The 25,795-nt window shown below is 40.2% G+C and overlaps 1 protein-coding gene across 9 annotated transcripts in view; it reads right to left on the bottom strand.

Moving 5' to 3' along the window:
• TMEM177 (transmembrane protein 177) overlaps positions 1 to 25,795 on the bottom strand; it is a 161,552-nt gene that overhangs the window by 2,229 nt on the left and 133,528 nt on the right. The gene's annotated exons all lie outside the window — the stretch shown is intronic.

Genomic DNA, 25,795 nt, shown 5'->3' with positions numbered 1-25,795 from the left:
ACTGCTGCACATTACATTCTACAAGCTGCTACCATCAAGTGGTCTAGATTTAACCACAAATAATCATTATCCATTCCTCTTCTACCTTCTTTAGCTGATATTTAGAATTGGAGGCCTCTGTCAATGTTATTCATAAATGTCTGAGATCACTTTTGAAAGGCTTCTAACAATGAAACCCACATAGCTGTAGCTGCTTCTTTAAACAAACATACATCAGGGGAATGGTGAAAAAGAAAAAGTCACACATGAGATCTCCACAAAGACCTACCAATATGTTTTCATTTGTGGTAGATCAATCAACCAAGTCATACAGTGACAATTCTCAAGCATTTGTAATGTGCAGGGTTATTCCCAACATTAATAACACTCCACTGCCTAATACTGAACACAGTGGTCAAAACAGAAATGTGAGGAAATTTCTGTAAAGTTAAAATGGCAGAGGGATATCCCAGATAATGCAGCATCCCCAAATGCTAGCGGTAAGAAATCCTGCAGCTCCAGGCTGCCAAAGCTGGCTTCAACTTTGGAAACTACTGTCAATCTAAACTGTTCAGTGCAAGTAAGCACAGAGTCACGCTAGAGAAGTAGTATTTCCTGTTGACAACTCAATAAATACATAAATATTTCTGTCACACACAGCTTAAATGTGAGCTTATCTCCAACTTACTAAAAGAAAATGTATCGTACATGGGTACATCAGAGATGCAGGAATATAGAAATGGAACTTTTCTGTTATGCAAGTATTGTACAATTCAGACAAAACAAGTAATACATACCCTAAGAATGTGTAACTTAAACATGGGTAATCCCACAAAAAAGACAACTTATTTTATGAAGGGGCTAGATCACCCAGCACTCACTGAAATGCCAGGTTGCACATCTCACACTCATACTGCCCAAATGCATCAACTCTGAGGTCATATTAATTCTGAGACCGAAGCAATACCCAAGCTAGCACCAACTATACCTCCACTTTCCCACTTCCCTTATACTCAACTTACAGTAGTATTCTTATTGTATCTGTATTCTTGTCTGGTTTACTCAAGCTGAGACTGAAACTTGTCTACTTTGACCAGGGCTCTCCCCAAACACAGATAAGTCCTGGGAGCCATTTCTGCACTACAGCATCCATATGGCACTGCCTTAAAGGGAGTATCAGGGAATGCAAGTTGTGATTTGAGTTGGTCAGGAAAGCAAGCAAGTTGCATGAATGTTTACTGAGCAATGGAAGATTTTCTATTCTACTGAAAACACTTGGGGATCACTTGTTCAGCATCATAAATAAAGTCTGTGCCTATATGCTAATGAATTGGCTTAGCCAGGAACATAGGTTGTTGTCCAGTAATGATCTGTTACCATAGCTCATTCTCTCATCCTCGCGGCCTCCCAACACAGATAGCACAAGTGTGTTTCACCTTCTTTGTTTATATAATAAACTTCAGTGGATAGCAATTGTACATATTAAAGAAATTCTTGAAAAGCCTGTAGAGTAAGACAATTATCTTTTCCAAAAGGTTGATGTTCATGACTAGCCTTCAATTTGTACCATGCACCTTGGACCATCTTTGTCAGACAATGTCCCACCCCCAAGGCTGAGGTGCTCATGGTGACAGTCACCATGGGGATTAACAGTTATTAGGGACTAATAAGTCAAAAAGTAGCAGAAAGCACTCGCAAACCACTAGTAAATGTAACAAGAGTGCAAACCACTGGCGAAAAAGGAAATACTTGTTTAAAAAAGTTTAAAAACTCTTTCCTTTATTAAAAAAATCTTCTATTAGCAAAATAACATGAACGCCTTATACATTCGCGTTTTCGTCTGAAAATACCCAGACATCATCAGATACAAGCCTCCCAACTCATTAATTGTATTTATACCACTTTTGCATTTCAAAACCAATGAAATTCAGTTTTCGTATTTCAAACAATCAAATGGTCTGTTTAGATGAACTCATTAATATTAAAACATTCATTATACATTCCATTTAGTTTCTATAATTTTCTCATTATACTGGACAATCAAATTTACCATGAAATATAAAAAAGTAAATTACTGTGTTTCAATAGGTGCAATGGTGTGTGTTTTCACATTATGTAGGATGGATAAAAAAGTGTATGTAATAAATTCTATTTAAGAAAGGTTTAGTTCATTTACAGCATAAAACTAAGTTCGTGGGAAAACAGTGCCACCTTCTGTCAGAAAATATTATTACATGTTAAGTCTTTTTTTCTTTTTCCTTTTTCTCATAACTTGGCAGCCCTCAACTTTAAGAGTGGCAATATGGAAATATAGTCATTTAACACCGGGCTCTTCACTGATTCCAGGGTTATTTGCCACCACAATTCTCTATATTCTATAAGATCTTCCCAGGGTCCACCCCTAATATCTTTTTTAACTTGTTCCGGGACTATAAATGTAAATTTACACCCTCCACATTCTTTCGAATGTTTGAACAAGGCGTTAGTTTCTTTCGCCTTGGACATATCATAAATATGTTCGTATATTCTTCTTTTTAGGCTCCTTTATGTTTTTCCCACATAGAAATAATTACATTTTTGGCAAAACCCCTTTGACTCACAATTATAATATCCTGTACTTCTTATCCACCTTTTTCTACTCTTCAGTTAGAATTCCTCAGTATTCATTATGTACCCACATTGATTACAACGTCCACATTTATATGTACCGATTCTCATTCTACATGCTTTAAAGTTGTTCTGTTTACTTTGATTCTCCAATATGTTTTTTATGCTATTTGAATTTTTATATACCACTTTAAAAGATAGTCTGGCTATATTATCTAGATCAGTAAGAGCAACAAACCTTTCCCATTCTTCTTTGAGAACCCTCCTTATATTATTATTTGTTGCGTCATATTCTAAAACAAGTGACTGTTGGTAATCATTAATAGAATTCAAATCTCTCATTTCCTTTCCATTGTTAATATTTTCTTTATTAACTTTTTCTCCTTTGATAGGTTTAAATTTATTATTTCTCCCTTTTTCTACCTCTATCCTAATATTCTTAACAAATTCCCTAGGATAACCTCTTTCTGTAAACATTTTCTCCAATAGGTTACATTCATTTGTAAAATCTCTATAGTGCTTGTCATCCGGCATCCCCTTACAAATTGTCCTTTTACTATATTCCTTTTACAATGTAAGGGGTGAGCACTCTTATAATGGAGAAATGAATTACAAAAGGTGTTTTGTCTATGAATTCTAGTTTCTAACTTGTTATTGGATTTATATACCTCCAGATCTAGATATTTCAAAATATCGTTGGACGATTTGTGTGTAAATATTAAAAAATCTGTAGTTTTGTCAACATTTCATAAATTTATCAAGTTTCTCACTACTAGCTGTCCAAAAAATGACTATGTCGTCTAGAAATCTTCAATATAATGTCCAACAGGAGTTGAATTTAGAATTCAAAATAAAAGTTTCCTCCCACTTTGCCAAAACTAAGTTGGCAAAAGTAGGACCACTGGCTGCTCCCATTGCCACTCCCTGAAGTTGTTGAAAAAATTCTCCATTAAATGTCAAGAAATTGTTTTTTAATACTATATCCATTAATTCTACACTTCCTATTTTTTCTCTGTGGGTTAATTGCCCGTCTTCAAAAACAATTTCCTCAAACATATTCATTCCTGTTGAATAGGGTATTCAGGAAAACAGGTCGACTATATCAATAGTTACAAATATTAAGTTTTCAGTATATACATTTGTTGTTAACTCTCTTAATAAATCCCAAGAGTCTTTTAAAATAACTTTCTTGTTTACCCAAATGTGTTTCACCTTTGTATCCACAAATTTTGCCATGGTAGTAGTTTTTGAACCTTCAGCAGATACAATAGGTCTAAAGGGGGGGGGGGGGTCCTTCAACGTTTTTATGAATTTTAGGAATTCCAAATATAACAGGTATTTTTGGTTTCTCTACCTTTAAATAATCATATTTTTTTGTCTATACTTCCTTCATATACCATGTCAAGTCTTGTATCTATTTTATGATAGGCCAAGTTTACCTAATTTCTAGAGACACAAGCATATCTAGTATCATCCCTTAGAATTTGGTTCATTTTCCCCTCATATTGTATATTATCCATTATTACTATCCCCTCACCCTTGTCTGGTTTCATAATTCTTATGTTGGAATTAGATTTTAATACATCTAGAATTTCCTTTTCCTTTTTACTCAAGTTCTATATTTAATCTCACTTTGTACTCTCCTTATTTCTCTCTCCAAAATTTTTTCCAAGTTCTTTATCTGTGTGTGCATGGGGGGGTTATATGTAGATTTCCGTGCAAGTCCTTGTTTGTTGTTTACATTATAGTTAGGAAACAAAATTTCCAAATTTACCTTCCTTAAAAACAATTTAATGTCCAGCAAAGTTTTAGTTGGATCTCCTCTTCCATATGGAATAAATTTTAGTCCCTTACTGAGTAGGTCAAAATGTTCCTTAATTAATGGAATATTACTAAAATTATATATCGAGAAGTTGTTATATGCAATCCTAAATCCATTAATTTCAATTTCAACATCTTTAAGTTCTTCATTAGTGGAAGGGGTATCTATTTCTGATATCTCCCCCTCCCTCTTCTCCCCCCATTTGAAAATGTTCCTGTTGATCACCTTGATAATTCATACCCCTTTCAAACCTAGCCAAAGGTGGAAAATCTTGATTATATTCTTCATCATTTCTGTCTTCTGAATTTTGGTAGTCATTAGAATAAAAATTGTTTTTCTTTATATTTGAACCATGATAAGTACTATTCCTATAAGGTGGTTTGGGGTAACTAATATTATTTACATACTCATGTATGTCTCTCTCTAGCTTTTTCATCTTTCTATTAATTCATCACATCTTATGTCTATTTCACTTCTTATTTTAAAAGATTTCTCTTTTTCTTCTTTAATACTGAAAATAAGATCATCCTGGATACATACGTCCAGCTCATCAATCTCTTTCTGTAGGGTTTCCTGCCATCTTACATTCTCTTTAATTATAAGTTTTAACACATCTAAACCACACCTATTGAATACTTCTAAAAGTTCCTTATGGAAGACCGACCCCATTTGAACATTGTTGGGGTATTTAAATATACGTAAACCTTTTGGAACAATGTTCCTATTAATACACTCTGTTAAATAAGCATTCTCAATACATAATGTATGATATTTTAACATTAGTTTAGATAATTTGTCAACTTTCATACAGTAAGAATCAGAGTTGGGTGGCATGGAATGACCACTGGTTTCAAATTTAAAACAATAGTTTGTATTTAACCATTCAGTGGTTTCTTTAAAATTGTTCTGTAAAACAGTACCTGCTACCGCTTGCTGGAAAGTCAGCGGTTTAGTTTTTGTTCCAGTGTTAACATTTTCCCTAATAGGCAGTTCCATTGAATTGTTTGTGCTGAAAATCCTTGGCGTAGCATCAGGATTGAAAGTGTCACCCTTCGGTTCAATTTGGTTGCCAGCCTCATAATTGCTGCCCATAAGCTCCCTTTTCCTCTTGCTTTTCTGCGCAATCAACCCTTCGGTTCCATTTCCTGATGCATGGGAGGATCTTACACTCGGTCCCATCAAGGATTGGCACAATGGCGTTAGTAGATCAATCAACTCCATAAGTTGGCCAATCAGCTTTTGAGATTGGCCGGTTTCCTCCTGTCCCTTACTTTCCAGCGGGGTTCCTTTCTCCATCGCCAGTCCACAAAGGTAAACAAATAAGTCAAAAAGTAGCAGAAAGCACTCACAAACCACTAGTAAACGTAACAAGAGTGCAAACCACTGGCGAAAAAGGAAATACTTGTTTTAAAAAGTTTAAAAACTCTTTCCTTTATTAAAAAAATAAGTAAAAAGATAATATCGCAAACACTTCCAAGGTATCCAACAGCAACACATATTTCACGACTTACATAGTGTTTATTCTATTACCATGAGAGATATTTATTTCTCATTTATTCATCATTTATTCATTGTTGTACTCATGACGAGAATAGAAGTTTTAGTAGAGGTGCCTGGATTAGGCAGAAGCATGTGGTTGAGAGTGACGATTTTACTATATAACATTTCATCATCTATCTTTAACAATACAGATGTCACAGTTTATGCATGCTCTTCCCATTACATTCATTTTTGTTATGGTTGGACATAACAGGTGATACATTTATTAAGACAGATGATGGATAGGGTTGACATAGTATACAGCAGTTATTGTTTTTCACATATAGCGGTTATTTGTATTTATTTATTTTATCTTTTGGCATTCTACATGATATTAGATTTATTATCAATAGCTATTTTTGATAGACATTAAGAAATGGAAGCACTCTTGTTAGTGTTTACAGGATGGTTACATAATATGGATGTTTTTCATATTTTTAAGTTTAACTTTAGATGTATTTTCGTGGGTCATTTGTATCATTTTTATTTAAAAAAAATTTTAACACTTATAACTGGAATATTTTAATAAATGTGACACAATGTTTAGTTTTATAGCAAAAAGTTATTTATAAGTAGATACATGTATAAATGTTAAATGCATGATGATATGAAGCACTGATGCGTTCTAGAAAAAAGGGGGTTTTGAACGTGTTGATGAAATTTGTTGATTTGTTCAAATGCATAGTGTCACTTTATTTTTTCTCCCTTTTTTATGGAATATCCTAACATACGAGATGAAATATTTATTTTCATCATAAATAGTTGTTTTTAAGTAGATACATAATAATTGATTAAGATATGAGGTCATAAACATAGATGGGCAACATTTAAAATGTGTTAAGAACGCGTTGAAATCTGTCTGAATGCACGTTGTCACTTTAATTCCTTATACATATTTTTTAATTGTATAATCAGTTTGACTGTATCAATTAAGTTTGTTTTCTAAGTATATATAAAGAGAACAAGAATCATTATGAGTTAGATCTGATGAAGCGTGCATGGAGCACGTGAAAGCGCTCATCTTTTGTTTTATCAAATAAAGTCGGATGTTTGTCTAAACTTGGACTCTTCGTGGTGTATCCTGCAGTTTAATTTCATATCACTTTATTAAAAAAATATTCTATTAGCAAAACAACATGAACGCCTTATACGTTCGCGTTTTCGTCTGAAAATACCCAGACTTCATCAGATACAAGCCTCCCAACTCATTAATTGTATTTATACCACTTTTGCATTACAAAACCAATGAAATTAAGTTTTCATATTTCAAACAATCAAATGGTCTGTTTAGATGAACTCATTAATATTAAAACATTCAATACACATGAATTCATACACAATAGACATGTGGTCCTACTTTTGCCAACTTAGTTTTGGCAAAGTGGGAGGAAACTTTTATTTTGAATTCTAAATTCAACTCCTGTTGGACATTATATCGAAGATTTCTAGATGACATAGTCATTTTTTGGACAGCTAGTAGTGAGAAACTTGATGAATTTATGAAATATATTGACAAAACTACAGATTTTTTAAAATTTACACACAAATCGTCCAACAATATTTTGGACTATCTAGATCTGGAGGTATATAAATCCAATAACAAGTTAGAAACTAGAATTCATGGAAAAAACACCTTTTGTAATTAATTTCTCCATTATAAGAGTGATCACCCCTTACATTGTAAAAGGACTATAGTAAAGGGACAATTTGTAAGGGGATGCCGGATGACAAGCACTGATAGAGATTTTGCAAATGAATGTAACCTATTGGAGAAAATGTTTACAGAAAGAGGTTATCCTAAGGAATTTGTTAAGGATATTAGGACAGAGGTAGAAAAAGGGAGAAATAATAAATTTAAACCCATCAAAGGAGAAAAAGTTAATAAAGAAAATATTAACAATGGAAAAGAAATGAGAGATTTGAATTCTATTAATAATTACCAACAGTCACTTGTTTTAGAATATAACACAACAAATAATAATATAAGGAGGGTTCTCAAAAAAGAATGGGAAAGGTTTGTTGCTCTTACTGATCTAGATAATATCTCCAGACTATCTTTTAAAGTGGTATATAAAAATTCAAATAGCATAAAAAACATATTGGAGAATATAAGTAAACAGAACAACTTTAAGGCATGTAGAATGAGAATTGGTACATATAAATGTGGACGTTGTAATCAATGTGGGTACATAATGAATACTGAGGAATTCTACTTGAAGAGTAGAAAAAGGTGGATAAAAAGTACAGGATATTATAATTGTGAGTCAAAGGGGTTAGTATATTTGGCTGTTTGCCAAAAATGTAATTATTTTTATGTGGGAAAAACAGAAAGGAGCCTAAAAAGAAGAATATACGAACATATTTATGATATGTCCAAGGCGAAAGAAACTAACGCCCTGTTCAAACATTCAAAATAATGTGGAGGGTGTAAATTTACATTTATGGTTCTGGAACAAGTTAAAAAAGATATTAGGGGTGGACCCTGGGAAGATCTTATAGAATATAGAGAATTTTGGTGGCAAATAACCCTGGAATCAGAGAAGAGCCCGGGGTTAAATGACTATATTTCCATATTGCCACTCTTAAAGTTGAGGGCTGCCAAGTTATGAGAAAAAGAAAAAAAGACTTAACATGTAATAATATTTTCTGACAGAAGGTGGCACTGTTTTCCCACGAACTTAGTTTTATGCTGCAAATGAACTAAACCTTTCTTAGACATAATTTATTACTTACACTTTTTTATCCATCCTACATAATGTGAAAACACACACCATTACATCTATTGAAACACAATAATTTACTTTTTTATATTTCATGGTAAATTTGATTGTCCAGTATACTGAGAAAATTATAGAAACTAAATGGAATGTATAATGAATGTTTTAATATTAATAAGTTCATCTAAACAGACCATTTGATTGTTTGAAATACGAAAACTGAATTTCATTGGTTTTGAAATGCAAAAGTGGTATAAATACAATCAATGAGTTGGGAGGCTTGTATCTGATGAAGTCTGGGTATTTTTGGACGAAAACGCAAATGTATAAGGCATTCATGTTGTTTTGCTAATAGAAGATTTTTTTAATAAAGGAAAGAGTTTTTAAACTTTTTTCAACAAGTATTTCCTTTTTCGCCAGTGGTTTGCACTCGTTACGTTTACTAGTTATTAGGGACTACCCAAACTAAAGCTGGAAGTGTGTAACCACCAACAGAAACTTGTGCATAATTTGGAAATCCTCATATGCTCTAGTAAGAGAGTCTGCCTTCTTGCCTGGCACCAGCTGGAAATCCTCTTTCGTCTAGACAGATAAGACTGTCTAGTAGAGGACTTGCTTACCTCTATAATATACAGCATGTCCTCAGCATAATTGTGCCTAAAAGGCAGTAGGATGACATAATCTAAGCTGTGAGCTATAGACCCTCTACTTTATGTGGGACCCTTTGATATGTCAGTACATCTGATGTTGTGGAAAGCACCCAAATTTTCTCCCTGGATGTCTCCATAAGAAGGGTGAACCAATGCTACTTGGGACAAAAAGGTATCAATAACATCTTTGGCCTGTTCTTAGTTTTTGAAACACCATGGAGAACAAGGAGATTGGAGGGATGCATACAAGAAAGTACAGTTGTGTACACTTACCATAAATGTAGATGTTCGAGCGTATTCACTGTTGCAGTCATTACATTTGGGGGTAATCTGCTGGCAGGCTGCCCTCAGTCGGCCTGAATAACAAAGTCTTGGGTCCTGCATCGGTTGCTGTCTCCTCTTCCATGATGTCAGGCCGTCAGGGGTATAAAACATGCGTCTGACACCATTTTAATCAGTTTTTCTTGCCCCAGATGTCAGGTGCCCCCCAAATGGGGAGCAAAAATATATATAAATAAACTGTAAATATATAAATGCATCTTATAAATATAAAAGTTACCTTCAACTAAAAACAAATACATCACAAAGGTTTTTGAGTATAGTGAAGGAAAGAAAAGGTATAGAATGGGGGATGGTGGGTAACCCGGACTACAACAGTGAATATACTTGAACATCTACATTTATGGTAAGTGTACACAACTGTACTATGTTCTTCGTGTTTCACTGTTGCAGTCATTACATTTGGGTAGAATCCCAAAGCTATGGATGGGAGGATGGAACTAAACAGCATTAGGGGCAGCTAAAAGGCCCTGCAGGACTGCAGTGGCAAAGCATGCCCTGGATTTAGAGAAGAGAGATAAATGGTAATGCTTTGTGAACGTATGAACAGAGCTCCAAGTAGCAGCTTCTAGAATGTCTTTGGTTGGGACCCCTCTGAGAAAAGCTGCTGAAGTAGAGGCAGTCCTGGTGGAATGGGATCTGATCCCCTTGGGCACAGGTTTGACATGGTGCAAATAGCAGAAATGAATGCAGTGGCTTATCCATTTAGAAATAGTCTGCTCTGATATAGTCTTCCCCTCTGATCCTGCAGCAAATGCTACCAGTAGATGCTCAGACTTTCTTAGAGATTTTGTCCTGTTTAAGTAGAATCTTAGTTGTCTGTGTACATCCAATGAATGCAGACTCCACTCCCCCTTGTTCTGCGGATTTGGGAAAAATGTTGGCAGGTGAATGGTCTGGTTAAGAGCTACACTGGATGCCACCTTAGGCTTAAAAGGAGGATTGGTCCTGAGGGCCACCTTGTCCGGGTAAAATATAATGAAAGGCTCCACTGCCATGAGAGCCTGTAGTTCTGAAACCTTTTTTGCTGAAGTGACTGCCAAAAGAAAATCTGTCTTCCAAGATATACATTTTATATCTGCAATAGCTGCTGGTTCAAAAGGAGGCAGGGTGAGTTTTTCCAGCACAAAACTGAGGTCTCATGCAGGAGTAGGTGTTCTCCTGGGAGCCCTTAAATTTTTGGCCCCTCTGAGATACTGTTTAAGTAGTGGATGAGAAAAAAGGGGAGGCTCTGTGCTGTAATGAGCTGAGATGGCAGAGGCATGGATTTTTATTGAAGAAAAAGCTAGGCCCTTCTCAAGCATCTCAGTTAAGTATTGTAAAATCTGAGGCATATTGGGCTTTGCTGTGTCTATTCCTTGTGCTTGGTTCCAAGCACAGAATCTCTTCCATTTATCAGCATAAGATTTTTTAGTACTAGGCCTTCTGGCTTCCAAAATGACATCCATCACAGGTTTACTGAGAGATGTGGTTTGAATAATTAGTTGATTAGCCATGCTGCAAGATTCAGAGTTTGGAGCAGAGTGTGCAGAATTTGATAGTTCTGCTGAGACAGTAGATGAGGTGTTTGAGGCAAGTACCACGGAGGAAGGTGTGACATATTCCTTAGAAGTGGGTACCAGTGCTTGGCGAGGCCAGTCCAGAGCAATTAGGATCATTTTTGGTTTTTCCTGTCTGACTTTTAGTAACACCTTGGAGAGTAGAGGCAGAGGGGGAAAGGCATAGACTGATAGGTTTTTCCAGCTGAAGAATAGAGCATCCACTTTCCATGCTTTTTTGTGATGAGTTCTTGTGCAGAATTTATCCACCTGATAGTTTTGGGGAGAGGCAAATAGATCTATGTCTGGGCTCCTCCATTTCTGTGTTAACATGCTGAAGATTTGTGGATCCAGTTTCCATTCGTGCGGGTCCATAAGATTTCTGCTTAAGTCGTCTGCCAGAGTATTTTGCTTTCCTGGCAGGAATTGAGCTTGAAGATGTATTTGGTAAGTCAAGGCTGTGTTCCACAAGGCCATGGCTAGACTGCAAAGGGGGTAGGAATGTGTACCCCCTGCTTGTTTATGTACCACATAACTGCAGTACTGTCCGTCTTTATCAGTAGTTGTCCTGGATGAATTAAGTCCTTGAAGGCTGTCAGAGCATTCTGAACAGCTAGCATTTCTTTCTGGTTGATATGCAGATGCATTTGGTTTGGACTCCATTTGCCCTGAATGCATCTCTCTGCCAGGTGGGCCCCCAAGCATAGTCTGATGCGTCTGTAGTTAGGGTTTGGGTGGCAGGGGGTAGAGTGAATGACAGTCCCTTGTTATGGTGACATGTCTCAACCCACCAAAGAAACTTCTGTTGTAGGCAGGGAATGAGAGGAATCATTGTTTCCAGGCTGTGACAATGCTGACTCCATAAACTTTTTAGGTACCACTGACGTTTCCTCATATGCAGTCTCGCATATGGAAATAGTAGAATGCAGGATGCCATGAACCCCAAAGCCTGCAGAATTTGTCTTGCAGATAACTGGATTTTTGTTGCCATTTGTTTGAAGTATGTTGTCAATTGCCTTTGTCTGGCGTGAGGTAAGCCATCTGGGCAGTTGTATTCAAGCTTGCACCCAGGAATGTAATTATTTGAGAGGGTACCAATTGTGATTTCTTTTCGTTTATGGTGTACCCTAGGCATGCTAGAAGCCTTTTTACAAACGCCAGATGTTGAAGAAGAGTGTCCTTGTCCTCTGCTTGAATGAGACAATCATCTAGATAAGGATAAATTTGAATGTTTCTTTGTCTGCAGAATGCAATTACTGGTGCCAGGCACTTTGTAAAGACCCTGGGTGCAGTAGATAAGCCAAAGGGCAGTGCAAAGAATTGGTAATGCAAAAAACCTGCTTTGAAGCGGAAGTATCTTCTGCATGATTCCCTTATAGGGATATGCAGGTATGCCTCTTTTAAGTCTAAAGTTACTAACTAAGCATTCTTGCCTAGCATAGGCAGTAGATGTTGTAAAGTCAGCATTTTGAATTTTGGAATATCCAGCAACGTGTTCAGAATCAATAAGTCCAGTATTGGACGCCAAGAATTGTCTTTCTGGGTACCAGGAAAAGTCTTGAATAAAATCCTTGTCCTTTTTCCTTTTCTGGTACCGGTTGAATAGCCCCCATATTCATGAGGGACATAACTGAAGCCAGACCCAGACTTTGGAATCCGGACGACCGAAGGGCTGCCTGACGACAGGACAACCCATTATCTTGTTTCTGGGCCTCTGCCCATTGGTTTTGTGGCAGATCCGGCCATCCGTTTGGAATTGGCAAAGTATGGAAATGAAATCTGTACCCCTGGGATACTATGTTTAATACCCACTTGTCCTGGGTAATTAACTGCCAATTTTGAGCATGAAGTGCTAGTTTTCCCCCCAAGGGGGCTGCCAAAAGATAAGTGCTTGGAGATGATAGGGGGAAGTCATTGAGACTGCTTACTGTAGGGTTGTGCTTTGTTTCCTCCAGATTTGGATGTGGAGGCACCCCATTGCTTTAAGAACCCTGTGATTAATATCTGGAGCCTTCTGAATGCCTGGGTTTGCCCTGACTGGCTCTGCTGGACACAGGAAAGGACCAATTTTTAGTAGGCCAGTGCCTACTGAACCTGGGTGGCTGCACCTGCAAGAAATCTTTTACAGTTTGCATAGATTTAGCTTTGTCTTCCATTTTCTTTAAAACCCTCTTCTGCCTTATTACCAAACAGAGTATCATGCTGCAAAGGGGCATCCAACAATTTAGCTTTAACATGATCAGGCAGATTTTGCTCCTTGAGCCAGGCATGCCTTCTAATCACAGATCCAGTAATGGCGGCCCTACAAGAGGCCTCCAAGGAATCAAAACCACATTCCAAAGTATGCTTCCCAACCTGTTCTGCTGAATGCAATAAATCCTGTAACTCTATTTTCCACACAATCAGAAATCAACATCATTTTCTGTTTCAGTAAGCCCATAACATGCTGTTGATATTTAAGCATATGAAACTGACAGTTTAAAGCCCTGACTGCCAAGGTTGCAGACGTATAAACCTTCTTACCCCATCTATCCAGCGCCCTGGAATCTCTATCAGAAGGGGTAGGATTTTTGGCTGTAGAAGCCTTAACACCCTTGGGACCCTGAGAAATAGTCTCTGGATCAGCAGCAGGATTTTTGAAAAGAAATTTGTGGGAGTCAGGAACCCTGTAATATCTTGTCTGGCTTACTAGGAGCTGGAGGCAGGGAATCAGGAGCCATACTTGATTCCGAGAACACATCATCAACAATGTCTAATACAGTAGGTATCGCCAAAGGCCTATGCTGAGGAAGAAGGAAATCCCTAAGCCTCTTTTTTGATTCAGAGAAGTCCTGACTCTCCCAGTGAAAATGTTCCCTTAAAGTACGCAAAGTCTCTCCAAAAGAGTAATCCCTCAGGTGGAGATGCAGATGGGCTGGATTCCCCTGCATCAGAATCCTCAGAATAGAAAATTCCTGATCAGAAGAGGAATCAGAAGAAATGGAAACCTGACCTGAAGATTCATAATCAGTGCCTTGCCTAGGCCTCTTAGCAGGGGGATTGGGAACCCCTGATCAAGGTAATTAAATCCTCAGCCATTTTGATCATCTGTTTTTTAGGCATAGGTGCCTGAGCATGCAGCTCATGCATCATTTTTTTAGACATACAAGTTGTTTTTTACCTTGTTTTTGTTGCTGGCGTCGGTTTAATGTAAAAATGTTGAGGCCTGAAAACACCCTCAGAAGCCGGTGCCTGCTCAGCGGCTCCGGACCCATCCAAGGGAGAGACATCCACTGGTTCAATACTTTGCGAATCTCGTGGCATACCGGACTCCGAATGGGTCTCAGTAGAGGCCTGTGACTCAAAAATAGCAGGTATCAGGGGCTGGGAAAGCGCCTCACTGAGTACCGGCGAACCGGTGACTGGCTTAGGAGAAGCTTCGTCGTCTGTTTTGGACCTCGGCAGTCTGTCTCTGTCTTTTTCCTTGCGTTTTTTCTGAACTCCGGTTGTCGGATTGCTAACCGACGACATTTCAGGGTAGTTAAATCTTGAACCAAAATATTTAGAAGCAAAAATATACCAACGCTTAATAGTGCGTTGGTTAAATTTAGCACAAAACCGACAGCAAGGCATGTTCTGATCAGGGCCTAGGCAAGGAATACAGTACAAATGAAAATCCTTATGAGGTATTTGCTTCCCACAAGTAATGCAATTATTAACTTTTACTGACATCGGTAAGGAGCAAGAAAAAGTTTCCCCAACGGGGTACTTAGCTTTAGTTTGAAGACTTCGGTTCTGAAACTCGAATACAAAAATTTCAGGAGTCAGCCGACCAGCACTTGCGAACTGCTTCTGCTTCGGGCACCGTGCGGCAAGAAAGACTGGTTAAAATGCCGTCGGTTGCATGTTTTATACCCCTGACAACCTGACGTCATGGAAGAGGAGACAGCAACTGACACAGGACCCAAGACTTTGTTATTCAGGCCGACTGAGGGCAACCTGCCAGCAGATTACCCCCAAATGTAATGACTGCAACAGTGAAACAAGAAGAACATCAAACCTATCCAACTGACAGACAGGCAACTGCTGTCCAAGCCTCTCTGTCTAGTGTCTTTGCATAGAACAACTACAGCTATATGTTGGTCGGTAAGGAAAACAGGTCTGAGGAACACCCCACTGAACACTCGATGAAGGTAGACTTTAAAAATTCCCTGCAGACTACTCTGTCAGAAATACTGCTGTAACTAAAGAATTTTTTTTTTTTTGAGCCGTGATACAGAATTGAAATTGCCTAAACATAGTAAGGCCTTGCTGAGTTTAATTCTGGTGGCTTCCAAAAAAAAGCAATCACTTGAAAATGGAAATCAAGGTCTAAACCAGCTGTACTAGAAGTAGTGAATACAGTAACAGAGATAAAACAACTGTAAGTGGCATCTTTAGAGAAGGGTAAGAGCAAATTACAAACAGAAAAAAAAAGGGAATTTTAGGAACAATACATGCAGAATAATGTTTTGGAGGAAGACTGAGGTTTAAGGAAGGGCAGGAATTGAATGACCTATGTAATGTTAGACTAACAATGACTATATAGATTATAAGTGATGTATAATGTTTGCAACTGAAACTGTCAATAAGGTTTGTTTTCATTTATATAAATTTCTGATTGCCTACATCATAAATGATAATTCAATAAAGATGTTTCTTGTTTGAAAGGGAAAAAAAGTAACAGCCTTAGACAACCATTTGGAAAAAGTCTACTTTGACACAGGATGTGTTCTTACCCTCACAGGAAATGAACAAATGATCCATAGATCTGAAAGATTTAGTTCTGTCAAGAAAATATCAGAGTGGTCTGTGGACATTCAAGGCATGAAGTATCCTTTCTCCCTCCTTTTCAGGTTTAGGAAAGAAAATGAGGAGATAAATAGTTTGGCTTAAACTAAATTTGGATACCACTTTAGGCATAAAAGATGGATTAATTCTCAGAGAAACTCTGCCCCTGTGGAGAATGATATAGGGTTGACTTAACCATAACAGTTTGCAACTCAGATATCTTCTTGCAGAGGTCAGAGTAATCAGTGACACTGTTTTCCATCTTAAGAACCTCAAGTCAGCCATGATTGCTGGTTCAAACTGAACAAGTGTTAGCTTCTCTACCATAAAATTAAAAATCCCAAGGAGGGGCCACAGGTTTTCTTGGAGGCCTCTTATGCAGAACTCCTTTCAAAAACATGTTCACATGAGAATGCATTGAAAGAGGAGGATCCATTTTCAGATATGCTGAAATGACTGATAAATGAACACTACAGTTGTGTACACTTACCATAAATGTAGATGTTCGAGTGTATTCACTGTTGCAGTCATTTCAGTTGGGTAATCTGCTGGCAGGTTGCCCTCAGTCGGCCTGATTAACAAAGTCTTGGGTCCTGCGTCGGTTGCTGTCCCTTCTTCCATGAAGTCAGGTCATCAGGGGTATACAACATGCAGCCAGCATCATTACATCAGTTTTTCTTGCCCCAGATGTCAGATGCCCCCCAAATGGGGAGCAAATAAAATTAAAAACACAAAAAAATATACCTCCAATCCCAAAAGCAAATACACCAAAAGGGCTTTTAAGCATAGTGAAAGAAAATAGAGGTATAGCCAGAGAAAAATAGGGGGCTGGAGGGAGGGTATCCAGGACTAAAACAGTGAATACACTCAAACATCTACATTTATGGTAAGTGTACACAACTGTACTATGTTCTTCGTGTTTCACTGTTGCAGTCATTATATTTGGGTAGATTCCCAAAGCTATGGTTGGGTGGTGGGAATTATACAGCATTAGGACCAGCTATAAGGCCCTGCAGGACAGCAGTGGCAAAGCCAGCTCTGGATTTAGAGAAAAGTGGTACATGGTAATGTTTGGTGAATGTATTAGCTGAGCTCCAGGTAGCAGCTTCTAGAATGTCCCTAGTAGGAACACCTCTGAGAAAGGCTGTTGAAGTAGATGCAGCCCTGGTGGAATGGGATCTGATCCCCTGGGGGATAGTTTATCCATGGTGCATATAGCAGAAACGAATACAATGGCTTTTCCATTTGGAAATGGTTTACTTTAAAATAGCCTTTCCTTCTGCCCCTGCAGCAAATGCCACCAGCAGTTGTTCAGATTTCCTTTGAGATTTTGTCCTGTTTAAGTAAAATCTAAGTTGTCTGTGTACACCCAATGAATGCAGAATCTGCTCCCCCTTGTTCTGTGGATTGGGAAAGAAAGTTGGCAAAAGAATGATCTGATTAAGAGTCACACTGGATACCACCTTTGGCATGAAGGATGGATTGGTCCTGAGAGATACCCTGTCCGCATGAAAAATGATGAAAGGCTCCATTGCCATAAGAGCCTGTAATTCGGAAATCCTTCTAGCTGAAGTATCTGCTAAAAGGAAAGCTGTTTTCCAGGAGAGAAATTTTAAGTCTGCAGTAGCAACTGGCTCGAAAGAAGGGAGAGTGAGCTTCTCCAATACAAAACTGAGGTCCCAGGCAGGAGTTGGAGCTCTCCTGGGTGGTCTTCAGTTTTTGGCCCCTCTGAGATACTGCTTTAGCAGAGGGTGACAGAAGAGGCGAGGTTCTGTATTGTAATGAGCTGAAATGGCTGAGGCATGGATTTTTATGGAAGAAAAGGACAGGCCTTTGTGAAGCATCTCAGTTAAGTATTGCAGAATCTCAGGAATGTTGGGCACTGCTGTGCTTATCCCTTGAGATTAATTCCAGGCACAGAATATTTTCAATTTGTCAGCATAAGATTTTCAAGTACTAGGTCTTCTCTCCTCCAAAATGAGATCCATCACAGGTTTGCTGAGGGATGCTAAGGGTGAATTTAGGTGATTAGCCACGCTGCAAGATTCAAAGTTTGGAGCTGAGTGTGCAGACTTTGGTTGCTCTGCTGAGACAGTAAGTAAGGTGTCTGAGGCAGGTACCACTGTGGAAGGTGTGACACACTGCGCAGGAGTGGGTACCAGTGTTGGCAAGGCCAGTCTGTAGCAATCAAAATCATTTTTGGTTTGTCCTGTTTGACTTTTAGTAGAACTTTGGAGAGCAGAGGCAGAGGGGGAAAGGCATAGATTTGAAAATCCGTGGTTCCAGTTTCCATTTGTGTGGGTCCATGAGATTTCTGCTTAGTTCGTCTGCCAGAGTATTCAGCTTTACTGGCAAGAATTGAGCTTGTAGTTGTATTTGGTATGTCAAGGCCGTGTTCCACAATGCCATGGCTAGTCTGCAAAGGGGGTAGGAGTGTGCACCCCCCCCCACTTGTTTATGTACCATATAACAGTGGTGTTGTCTGTCTGTATCATTAATTGTCCAGGATGAAGGTAGTCCTTGAAGGGTCAGTGCATTCTGTACAGCTAGCATTTCTTTTTGATTGATATGAAGGTGCATTTGATTTGGGCTCCATTTGCCCTGAATGCACTTCCCTGCCAGATGAGCCCCCCCAGGCATAGTCTGATGCGTCTGTAGTTAGGGTTTGGGCAGCAAGGGGTGGTGTGAATGGCAGTCCCTTGTTTTGGAGGCAGGCCTCTGCCCACCATAGGAACTCTAGTTGCAGGCAAGGTATGATAGGAATCATTGTTTCCAGGCTGTGACAATGCTGACTCCATAGACTTAAGTACCACTGACGTTTCCTCATATGCAGTCTTGCATATGGAATTAGAAGAATGCAGGAGGCCATGAACCCCAAGGCTTGCAGTATTTGCCTTGCAGAAAGCAGGGTTTTGTGGCCACCTGTTTGAAGTAAGTCACCAAATGATTTTGCTTCTCTGGCTTAAGGAAAGCCATCTGGGCAGTTGTATTCAAGCTTGCACCCAGGAATGTAATTGTTTGAGAGGGTACCAGTTGTGATTTCTTTTCATTTATAGTGTACCCCAGACAAGTTGGAACCCGTTTTACAAACACCAGATGGTTTAGAAGAATGTCCTTGTTTTCTGCCCGAATTAGACAATCGTCCAGGTATGGATGTATTTGAATATTTCTTTGCATGCAAAATGCAATTACTGGGGCCAGGCACTTTGTAAAGACCCTGAGCGCAGTAGATAAGCCAAAGGGCAGTGCAGAGAACTGGTAATGCAAGAAGCCTGCTTTGAAGCGGAGGTATCTTCTGCAAGATTCCCTGATTGGGATATGCAGGTAAGCCTCTTTTAAAACTAGAGTTGCCAACCAGGCATCTTTGCCTAGCACAGGAAGTAACTGGTGAAGAGTCAGCATCTTAAATTTTGGTGTGTCCAGAAAGGTGTTTAGAGTAGATAAGTCCAGAATTGGACGCCAATATTTGTCTTTTCTGGGTACCAGGAAAAGTCTTGAATAGAAACCTTGTCCCTTTTCCTCTTCTGGTACTAGTTGAATAGCCCCCATGCTCATGAGGGAAAGTACTTGTTTCTGGGCCTCTGCCCACTGATTTGGGGGGCAGGTCTGGCCATCCGTTTGGAATTGGCAACGTGTGGAAATGAAATCTGTATCCCTGGGATACTATATTTAAAACCCATTTGTCCTGGGTTATAAGTTGCCAGTTTTTTGCATGAAGAGCCAGTGTTCCCCCCAAAGGGGCAGATAAAAGATAAGTGCTTGGTAAGTGTAAAGGGAAGTCATTGAGACTGCTTACCATAGGGAGGTGTCTTGTTGTTTCCAGATTTGAAAGAGGAAGCACCCCATTGTTTTGTTCTGAAAGTCCCTTGGGACTGAAACCTGGTGCCTTTGGAATGTCTAGGTTTGACTTGAGTGGCTCTCGAAGGAACTGGAAAGGGCCATTTCTTAGTAGGCCAGTGTCTACTAAATCTTGGAGGTTGTATTTGTAAAATCTTTCACAGATTGCATAGATTTAGCTTTATCTTCCATCTTTTTTAGAACTTCTTCAGCCTTATTACCAAAGAGACGGTCCTGTTGTAAAGGAGCATCTAACAATTTTGCTTTAACATGATCAGGCAGATTTTGCTCTTTGAGCCAAGCATGCCTTCTTAGCACAGACCCAGTTACAGCAGCCCTGCAAGAGACCTCCAAAGAATCAAAACCACATTGCAAATTATGTTTTCCAACTTGTTCTGCTGAATGCAATAAATCCTGTAAATCTTTATTTTCCACACAGTCAGAAATCAACGTAATTTTCTGTTTAAGCAGTTCCATGATATGCTGCTGCTATTTTAGCATATGAAATTGACAGTTTAAAGCTCTGGTTGCCAGGGTTGCAGAATTGTAAACCTTCTTACCCAATCTATCCAGCGCCCTGGAATCTCTATCAGAAGGGGTAGGATTTTTAGCAGTAGATGTCTTAATGCCCTTGGGACCCTGAGAAATGGTTTCAGGATCTGCAACAGGATTTTTTAAAAAGGAATTTGTGGGAGTCTGGAACCCTGTAGTATCTGTCTGGCTTACAAGGAGCTGGAGGCAGATAATCAGGAGCTATACTAGATTCTGAAAAAACATCACCAACAATGTCTAGAACAGGAGGTACAGCCAAAGGCCTATGCTGAGGAAGAAGTCCCAACTTTCCCAGTGGAAATGTTCCCTTAAGGTATGTAAAGTTTCCCCAAAAGAAAAATCCTCAGGGGGAGAGCAGAAGGAATGGAATCTTCTGCATCAGAGTCCTGCTAAGTAGGTATAGACAATTCCTGTTCATTAGAAGAGTCAGAAGAAATAGAATCTTGTTCAGAAGATTCATAATCAATGTCTTGCCTAGGCCTATTAGAAGGGGGGGGGGGGTTGGCTACCCCTGATCAGAGTAATTAAATCTTCAGCCATTTTGATCATTTGTTTTTTAGGCATAGGGGCCTGCACATGTGGCCCAGGCATTGGTTTTTTAGACATAGGTCGAGATTTTGGCCTTAGTTTTGAAGATGGCGTCGGTCTAATATACAAATCTGTAGGCCTGAAAACACCCTCAAAAGCCGGTGCCTGTACAGCGGCTCCGGACCCATCCAAGGTAGAGACATCAGCGGGTTTCATAAATGAAGCATTTCGGAGCATACAGGACTCCAAATGGGGCTCAGTAGAGGCCTGTGAGTCAGAAGTAGAGGGTATCAGGGGCTGTAAAAGCACCTCACCGAGTACTGGCGACTGGCTTAGGGAAAGTGTCGTTGGCAGTTTTGGACCTCAACGGCCTGTCTCTGTCTTTTTCTTTGCGTTTTTTAGGTATTCCGGTAGTCGGATTGCTAACCGACAACATATCTGGATAACTATAAAGCGTGAGCCAAAATATTTAGAAGCAAAAATGTACTGATGTTTAATAGTGCGTTGATTAAATAAAGCACAAAACCGACAGCAAGGTACATTGTGGTCAGGGCCTAGGCAAGGAATACAGTACAAATGAAAATCCTTATGAGGTATTTGCTTCCCACAAGTAATGCAATTATTAACTTTTACTGACATAGATTAAGGAGCAAGAAAAAGTTTCCCCAGCGGGGTACTTAGCTATTTAGTTGAAGACTTCGGATCTGAAACTCGAAAACGAAAATTTCAGGAGTCAGCCAACTGGCACTTGCGAACTGTCTGCTTTGGGCAGCATGCGGCAAGAAAGACTGATGTAAATACGTCGGCTGCATGTTTTACACCCCTGATGACCTGACGTCATGGGGACAGCAACTGACGCAGGACGCAAGACTTTGTTAATCAGGCCGACTGAGGGCAACCTGCCAGCAGATTACCCAAATGTAATGACTGCAACAGTGAAACATGAAGAACATCTTGATGGAAGAATAAGAAAGGCCATAGGATAATAACTCGCACAAATATTGCAATACCAGAGAAAAAGAAGAAGTTATGTACTCACCATAACGTTCCATGTTTGTTGTCCTTGATCTCGTCTTCCTTTTTGCTGTTTGGGTTCGGAGCTGATCCTCGGCTCCGACTCGGCTGTATACTATAACTCGAGAGCTTTTACTGGCTCGAGGCTAGCCCCTATCCCAGCATGCCTAGCGGCAGTTACACAGATCTCGTTTGTGATAACCCAACACTAGACCATATAAAAGATAAGCGATATACTCTCCTTTACATATCCGATGACACCTGCATATAAAGGTGTGATCCCTCCACAAGCTAACAGTAGTAAAACTGAGACTGACCATAAGGAATGGTATAAAGGAAATCCAGCCAGTATAGCCAATAAAAATAAGGGATTCCTCTCGATCCTCCAGGAAGGGGGGAGGAGGGAGGGAGGGAAGCAAGAAGGAAGGCGAGATCAAGGACAACAAACATGGAACGTTATGGTGAGTACATAACTTCTTTATGTTATGTTGTCCATATCTCGCCTTCGATCTTGTTGTTTGGGACATCGTCCCCAGCACCTGATTCTTGGGTGGCTCACTGGAAAAAACACTTCAGGACCATGGAACCAAAGTAGACAAGGCCCTTGCTGAATGCCCTTTAATTTTTCCTGGGAGTGTTTGTTTATGCAACTCGTAGACATGTTTTATAGTGTCTGAAAGCCACTTTGATAAAGTAACCTTTGAGACCGCACAAACTCTTTTATTGTCCACAAAGGATATAAACAATTGATCAGATTTTCTAAATTCCTTGGTCCTGTGTAAATAGAAACATAACTATCTATGAACATCTAATTGATGAAGCTTATACTCTGCCTTGTTGCCATGACTGGGAAAGAACACAGGAAGCTCTATGGATTGATTCAGATTATATTCAGAACATACCTTTGGTAAGAAAGAGGGGTTGGTTCTACGAGAAACCTGATCTTTATGGAAAATCAAGTAAGGGGAACAAATAGATAAGGCCTGTAATTCTGAGACACTTCTGGCTAAGCTAATTGCAACCAAGAAAAGGTCTTCCAAGTCAGAAATCTGAGTGGACAAGAAGTAGATGGTTCGAAGGGAGGAAGAATCAAAGCGTCTAAAACTAAACTTAGATTCCAGGGAGGAAGGGGTTCTCTTATCAGAGGTCTTAATAGGATAGTACCTCTTAGAAAAGCCTTGCATAACCTATGGGACAGGATACTGGAACCAATTTCTCCCATATGGAAATTTGAAATCGCAGCTAACTGAACTCGGATAGTAGCTGCAGCTGCTCCTTGGTCAAATGTTTCAGCGAGAAATTTGAGAATCTTTGAAATGGGAGCAGTAAAAGGATCAACCTGATTTTTGCCTACCCAACAAGAGAACCTCTTCCATTTACTAGCATAAAGTCTCCTAGTAGTGGGCTTATGGGAGGAAATCAAAATGTGCTGAACTGCTGGGGAAACATCAGGAAGCCTGGCTAAGACCGGAAGTGGAGAAACCAAGCTGTGAGCTTGAGAGTTTGAATGGAAGGATGGAGAGCCCCCAACTGATGCCTCAAAAGATCTGGCACTGGGTCCAGGATCCAAGGCTCCCCTTGCAGGTGAGGCCAAAGGAATGGGAACCATATCTGATGAGGCCAGTAAGGGGCAATGAGGATTAGCCTGCGACCCAACGACTGTGCTTTCTGAAGAACCTTGGGGATCAGGGGAAAAGGTGGAAAGGCGTAAAGCAGTCCCGGGGGCCAAATGTGAACAAGTGCGTCCATGGGTGACTGTCCCGGTGGTGGGACAAGGGCATAGTAGCTGCTGCATTTGTTGTTGAGGGGGGTGGCACACAGATCGAAGCATGGCTGGCCCCATTTGCGGAAGATCAAGTCCGCAACTTCCTGCTTCAGGGACCACTCGTTGAGCATCAGGATGGCCCAGCTGAGCTTGTCTGCTATTTTGTTGGATTTCCCCAGGATGTGCGTTGCAGCCAGAAAACACTGGGAAAACATTACCCATTGCCAAACTTGTAAAGCCTCTGGACACAAGGGGTAAGACCTGGTTCCACCCTGTTTGTTGATGTACCACACTACTGACATTGTCCATTTGAATTGCTACAGTGCCTGTACATAGAGAGTTTTGAAGTGCTTGCAATGCCAGGAACACTGCTCTCATCTCCAGGACATTATGTGCAAGTGGTACTCATGTTCCTGCCAAGTCCCTTGAACAGTCTGTCCCAGATAATGCCGCCCCCCCCATCTGGAAAGCTTCCGTGGTCACTGTGGCTACAGGTTGTGAGGAGTAGAAATGGCCTGCCTATTGTCACCATAGGGGAGTGAAGCCACCTCTCCAGATCACTTTTGCAGAATTCCGTGATCAGAATCTGATGCGACACGGGTAAATCCTGGAATGACCATTGTGCAAATAGAAGCCACTGTAGAATTCTCATGTGGAAGCAAGCCATAGGGACCAGAGTTATTGCCGCCGCCATAGAACCTAGTACCTTGAGGACGAATCTTGTTTGAATCCTCTTTTGTGTGAACAGTATGACAACTTGGCTACGGATCATTAATACTCTTTCTTGAAACATCTTTGCTATCAAGGCCCTTGTGTCTAAACCTGCCCCTATAAAGGTAATATATTGACCAGGCAACAAGGCAGATTTTTCGTAGTTTATGGTGATCCCAAGTTGAGAACAAAAAAGGATTGTGTAATTCCCTTGCCCTGATTAGTTGATGCTCGGTATTGGTAGTAAGGAGCCAGTCGTCTAGATATGGAAACACCCGGAATCCTTGACACCTCAGGTGAGCCGCAACTACTGCCATACATTTGGTGAACACCCTGGGGGCTGCGGTGAGACCAAAGGGCAGAGCTCTGAACTGACAGTGACTGGCTCCCAGCCGGAAGCATATATATCTCCTTGACCGTTTGTCCATTTTTATATGGTAGTATACATCCTGGAGATCGATAGAGCACATCCAATTGTCCTGTCCCAGAAAGGGAAGAATGGACTGCAGTGTTACCATCCAGAACTTTTTTTCCCGACTGATTTGTTTAGTCTGCTGAGATCCAAAATGGGTCTCCAGTCCCCTGTTTTCTTTGGAACTAAAAAGAACATTGAGCAAGTTCCGGATCCAATTTGGTCTGTGGGGACTTCCTGGATGACTCTTTCTTAGCAACCTTTGAACCTCCAGGTTTGCTTGATCCCGAAGACTGGGTGGAACATCTGGGTTAGAGTGCTGTCTTTTTGATAGGGGAAGTTTTGAGAAGGGGATATTGTAACCTCCAGATATTATGGATAGTACCCATGTATCTTCTGTGACTGTCTGCCAGGCTTTTGTGTACAAGGATAATCTCCCCCAGACTGTTTCTGGAGTCGGACAGTTGGGCCTCCCTTCAGGAGCACTGGAAGGGCCTACCAGAGAAGGCATCTCTGTCACCCTGGTTCTGCAGACTCCCCCTGCCATGAGGTTGGCGTCTTCCATTGTTATTTCCCCCTCTGTCCCTGGAGGAAAATTCTCCATGTGTGTCAGGCGAAGCTCCCTGGGATTTCTGGAACCACATCTTTCCACTCTTCTGGCCTTTGGGATAGGGCCTAGATAGGTTTATAGGTTTAGGATTATATTTCCTATGGAGATGGAGCAGAAAAACGTACTCTCACGGCAGAGAGAGATGTTCTTCGTCTCACATTGCTGCAGTCATAACCTGTGGGTAGTCCGCTGTCCTCGGTCGGCCCGAATACCAAAGTGTTAGGCTGGCGTCGGTCATGGTCGCTCAGATCTGACGTCAGTACGCCGTGGTACTAAAGCGCATGACCGACGCCATATCCTCAGTCTTTCTTGCCGCATGGTCCGAAGCAGAAGCAGCGTTTGCAAGTGCCGTTCGGCGTGCTGAAA

Source organism: Protopterus annectens, chromosome 2.part0 (assembly GCF_019279795.1).
Source record: "Protopterus annectens isolate FY-2018-M chromosome 2.part0, PAN1.0, whole genome shotgun sequence".
Classification (NCBI taxonomy): Eukaryota; Metazoa; Chordata; order Ceratodontiformes; family Protopteridae; genus Protopterus; species Protopterus annectens.
This window is presented reverse-complemented; position numbering and strand designations above follow the sequence as displayed.